The sequence below is a fragment of the Elephantulus edwardii genome, unplaced genomic scaffold, assembly GCF_000299155.1.
Source record: "Elephantulus edwardii isolate Elephantulus edwardi_28Jun2011 unplaced genomic scaffold, EleEdw1.0 scaffold00137, whole genome shotgun sequence".
In the NCBI taxonomy this organism is placed as follows: Eukaryota; Metazoa; Chordata; class Mammalia; order Macroscelidea; family Macroscelididae; genus Elephantulus; species Elephantulus edwardii.
The window spans coordinates 5,732,023-5,737,870 of record NW_006399887.1 but is presented as its reverse complement, the minus strand read 5'-3'; positions in this window follow the sequence as shown (position 1 = coordinate 5,737,870).

The following is a 5,848-nucleotide window of genomic DNA, read 5'->3' as shown; positions in this document are numbered from 1 at the left end:
TTTCAGTTTTAAAAGTGAAATAAGGATATTTTGTGGAAAATAAATATAGACAATTCCTAAGCAAATCTGTAAACCTGATTTATTTGCAAGTTCAAACAGTTAGGAACAATTTTTTGGTTATTGTAATGTTGGTTAGTCAAATGTTTGTTTTAGTGTCTATATACCATTTTGTTGTTGTTGTTGGTGGTGGTGTCTACTGATTGCCATCAACTTGTAGCAACCCTATGAACAAAAGGCCTGAAGCCTTTCTATAGCTATCGTCATTTCTCCAAGATCATAGTTTCCAGAAGCATGTGGTTTAGGAAGTGGATACCACTCCTGCTTCCAAATCTGGATCAATCTTGGAGCTGCACCAAACACTGCCCATGATGGGTAGCCATTATGGTGTTTGGCACACCTATGGTGCAGGTGTTCCATTATTGTATTTGAGACCCCAATGATAAAAGGTGGAGTGTCACAGCAAACCCAGATTACCTCAGCACAGCAAACTGACCACAGTGCTATGTTGCTGTTGTTGTTATGTGCCGTCAAGTCGCTTGTGACTCATAGCGACCCTATATACAACAGCCCTAAACTCTGCTCTGTCCTGTGCCAATCGCACTGTCTCTGACACTCCCATCCCAATTTTCCCAGTCACTGAATCAATCCACATCATAGAGGGCCTTCCCCTCCTGCGCTGTCCCTCCACCCTCCCAAGCATGATGTCCTTCTCCAAGGACCCGTCTCTCCTCACAACATGTCCAAAGTATGTTAGATGAAGCCTCAGAATCCTTGCCTCCAAGGAGCCACCCGGTTTAACCCTTTACAGGACGAATCTGTTTGTTTTCCTAGCAGTCCATGGTATTCTCAATACTCTTCTCCAGCACCACAGCTCAAAGGCATCAATTCTCCTTCTATCCTCCTTGGTCATTGTCCAACTCTCTGATGCATAACAAGTGATTGCGAAGATCATGGCCTGTATCAGACGCACCTTGGTCTCCAGAGAGACACCATTGCTCTTCAGCACAGTGCTATAGCATACCTTTATATGCATATTAAAAAAATATCAAGGTAACACTTCCAGATACACGAAAACATCTTTTATATAATAATAATTGTTTCGTTTGTGATTGCACTTGTTTGTGATTACTCATAGATAGGCTTTACTGAGGTTAAATTTGGGCCCTTATAACCTAGGAGTTGTCTATATTCATATTGGCCTGGTAGAAGCTTGACAGTGTGATGATGCAATGGGTAAGTGCTTGAAGTGAGTTCTCGTGAACTCACGAGAAACTTCAATGGAAAAATATACGGAAGTGTGCTTTCATAATTATTCACAGCCTTGAAAATTTTATACGCCGTCCTGAGAATCTCAGGTTATGAGTTGGAACTGACTCGAGAACATGCAGTCTTTATGTAGAGGATCACCTGTTCTGTGCCCTAGTGGAGGTACTGGGCAGGTTCCTTGAACCACCAGCATTTTGATTTTCACTCTCATTGCTGTCAAGTGGCAACTGACTCATAGCAGACATTCCAACCAGTTTACAGTGCTGTAAGTCACCCAGAAGGAGATTGTCCAACTATTTCCTTCAAGGTAGCTGGTAGATCACAATGTAAATAAAACAATTTTTTAAAATTTTTATGTATATATTTTATGTGTGTACCGTCAAATTGGATCTGACTGGTACAGGAGGTAATTGTTGCGCAGGAGAAGAGCAGCCTCTGGGTTAGCAGTGTCACTCGTTAAGGACTAGACCACCAGAGTTCTCTTAATATTTTGGTTAGCAATCCAGAAGTTAATGTAACCATTACATTATTAAGAGTCCCCAAAATCATTTGAACTCATGCTTTATGACACTCCATTTATTGTTGTTGTTTTTGTTAAGTGCCATCGAGTTGTAGGCAACTCATAGTGACCCTATGAATGAAAGACCTGAATGCTTGTATAACTTTCATCCTTTCTTCAGGTTCATAGCGTTTCCAGAGTCAAGCTATTTTGGAAGTGGATACCACTGAATCTCTAGGGAGTTTGGGTGGTTTAATAGGAAATGAGTTGTTCTGCCTAGCCAAAAGCAGGTAGTTTGAATCCACCAGTTACTCCATGAGAGAAAAATGGGCAAACTCCTTCTCCGAGACTTACAGATTCTGAAACCCCCTTTGGCAGGTGGGTGAGCTGTGAGTCCATCCCAACTCCACAACAAGAAGTTTGAGTGGTTTATGAGTTTGTTTTAAGATCTTGTCTCTTTTAAAAGAAATTTCTTTGAGAAGAATCAATATTGAGTTTCAAACATAAATAGTCTTTTAAGAATCTGAAATCTGTACTTGATCTATAGCCCAGCACACATTCATTCACAAGAGAGGTTAGAGAAAGAATAATACATTAATATATTTAAATGATTTTAAATGGCTTGAATTTTCTGCTGACATTTCCAGTTGAGGAAAAATATCGAAGCAAGTACACTATGATGTGAGTACAATGATTAACTATCAATTAAATCATAGGTTATACACTTAACATAAAAGATGGATTACAATTTTTTATGTCTTCGGTTATTAAGGTCTATATTTTGGGATTCAGCACACTTTGAAAGGCAAAATAATCTGCTTCCAAAAGGTTTCATCTTTGAAAATCTATGGGCGTGCTCTCACTTGGCATAAATGAGATCATCATGGGTGGAACCAACCCAGAGTCAATTAACAACAAGAAGAAGAAAGATATAGAGATTCTCACTTCTTAATCCAAAGGCAACTCACTGATCGTTTGAATCCACTAGTGGCTCTGAGGAAGAAAGATGGGAAGCCTACTTCTGTGCAATTTACAATTTCTGAATATCTACTTGAGGGTTATTTATGAATTGGTTCCATATTTTATGGCATTAAGTTTATTCTATATATGTGAGACCAGTTTTATGTGAAGACATCATGCAAACAGATGACAGTCTCTCTGAATCTGTAAATAAGATATGTCGACTGCTGTTCAGAACTCAATTTTCTTTTGTAAATGTACATTTTGTGACATATTATGTAGGTTTTTTTTGGTGGCATATTATCTAGTTTTTACAATTTTAGAAATGAAAGAACTACCTCATCTGTTCCAATACAGTGTTCATTATTTATCCACTCTTCCTAGTCTCTTCCGAACCTTCCATGTCAGTCCTGGTTCCTAACAGTGATGTTATGCAGTATTTGTCCTTTTGAGGCAGAGGCATTTCAATCAGCATAGTATCCTCCAGGGTCACCCATGTTGTATAATGTTTTACAAGTTCATTGCTTTTCAGAGATGAAATAAAGAACTGTTTAGAAGGAATATATGATTAGGCATTGTATGTAAGACAATGGTCCAGAATAAGAGGTACATTGCAAAGAGAACTGGGAGAGGAGAAAGGGAAAGGATGGAGGGAGGAAACTGCAACAATGAATGGTTTTAAAAAGGAAAGCACATTAGAGGAGGGGGAGGGAGTAAAATTTACAATAGTGAATGAGTGAAAAATCCGACTTTTCAGTAAACTTTTGTTAAAATTACAATTATAATAAAACCATTTTAAAAAATAAATCATAAAACTAGATGATTTTAAAAAACTATATAATTAAAAATACTTTTAGCATTTAAAGGTGTAACTTTTGTAGTTGCAACACTACGTTATGATTTATAATTTTTAAGTCATAAATGTAAATAGTGGGTGCTGAGAGGAGTAAGTACCTCCAATTATTTTGTGAAGAAAGAGTAAAGCAAGGCTAAAGCCAAGCTGGAGTCTGTAGACATAAGCTGACATTGTTGTTAGAGTTGGCTTCTCTTGGACGGAACCTCTCCTGAAGATATTGACTAGCTGAAAAAAAATAAATGAATACATGGTGCTGTTATGTATCATCAAGTTGATTTTAACCTTTGGTGACCTCGTCGTACACAGCAGAATGGATTATTAATGCATCTGAAGTATTTATTTCTTTATTCAAGTCATTGTCTTTTCAATCCCTGCTGTGCATCTGAGTGCTGGACAATGGATAATGATGACAGAAGGACTGATGCCTTTGAGTTGTGGTGTCGGAGTTGTGTGATGAATGTACCATGAACTGCCAAAAGACCAAGCAGATACGTTTTGGAGAAGGTAATCCTTGGAAGAAAGGATGGTGATGGTTCATCTCACATACTTTGGTCATGTTGTTAAGAGAGATTATTTATTGAAAGAAGATATCTTGCTTGGATAGGCAGAGGATCAGGGAAAAAAGACGAATATCTTCAACAAGATGGATTGATACAGTGGTTGTAGCAATGGGATCAAGTATGTCAGACATTATAAAGATGGTATTATAAGGATGTACTCAGGCCTTTAGTTCATAGGGTTGTTATGAGTCATCTATGACTCAATGGCACCTAAAAACAACATTATAAGGATGGTACAGGATAGGACAGCATTCAGATCTGTTGTTCCCTTTGAATCATGCTTGACTCGATGACACTGAACAACATATTTTACTTAAATGAAGTTCTTTGAAGAATGGTCCCTCTTGACAATCACTTTACTCCTTTCACTCATTGCTCTCAAATTGGAATCCACTCATGGCTGAGCCTTCATTGGGTTTCTAAGGCTACAAATCACCTGGGAGATCTTTCTCCCACACTGGTGGGTTTAAACATGCAAAGAAGTTCAGATTCGAACTTCCAACATATTTTTTTTTATATTTTCTTACAAAGAAACTTGGCCTTTGGTTAACTGTGTAGCTCTCTAGGGATTATGTTACCAGGGCTCCCTTGGTCTCTAATCTCTACCCTTTAGAGAAACTGTGCTGTGCTTGAAACACTGTTAGCCAAATTTTGAGCATTTATTCAAGTTTCTTATTAGAACTATGTGTTGTGTGGTTTTTTTTTTACCAATAAGCAAATTTATTTATTTATGTATAATAATGGCCATGGTAACAACAAGATACTGCATTGGGCAAATCTGCCACCACAGATGTTTTCAAGTATTAAGATTGAGAAGAGGAACATGACCAGATTCCATTTTGATTACTGTACATAGTGTCACTATGAATCAGAACTAACTTAATGACACGTAGCAGACATTATGAGATGTTGTTAATCTGCAGGCTTTCTCTTTTAAAGGTTTTCTGGAGTTAAAAACACTAGAATCTTCTTTACTTTTCTCTCTATAGCCAACCCAACTCCAACTCATTGTCACAGAGTCAGAGGCGACTCACAGGTGATTGTCCAGTGGATTTCCCAGGCTCTAAGTCACAGGGAGGAAATTGTCCATCTTTCTCCCTCAGTGAGAAAGAAACTGGTGGATTCAGATCACTAGAGGGCATTGCCTTTGGGTTAGCAATGCACCTTTCTATGAATCGTAACACCAGAGGCTGTCTCTATAAATTCTCAAAGTTCAGAAACCTAACTCTGCCATGACTCAATCTGTTACTGCAGTGGAGTCTGAACTGACTCCTAGCTGGCCCTCCAGTGGGTTTTGGAACCTAGCAAAGTCTTAAGGATGGTGCCAGAGTCATCTAGTGCTGCTGTTAGAAATATCACAAGCAGGTTTCTTTTTAAAAATAAGATTTTTTATTGTTGTTGTTATGTGCCATCAAGTCATTTGTGACTCATAGCGACCCTATGTACAAGAGCTCTAAACGCTGTTCTATCCTGTGCCAACCTAGCCATCTCAAACGCACTTATTTCCACCGCTCCAGCCACAGAATCAATCCATCTCATCGAAGGTCTTCCTTTCCTTCGCGCCAAACATGATGTCCCTCTCCAAGGACCAGTCCCTCCTTGCAACATGCCCAAAGTATGTCAGATGAAGCTTCAGAATCCTTGACTCCAGGGAACATTTTGGCTTCACCCTCTCCAGGACAAACCTGTTTGTTCTCCTAACAGTCC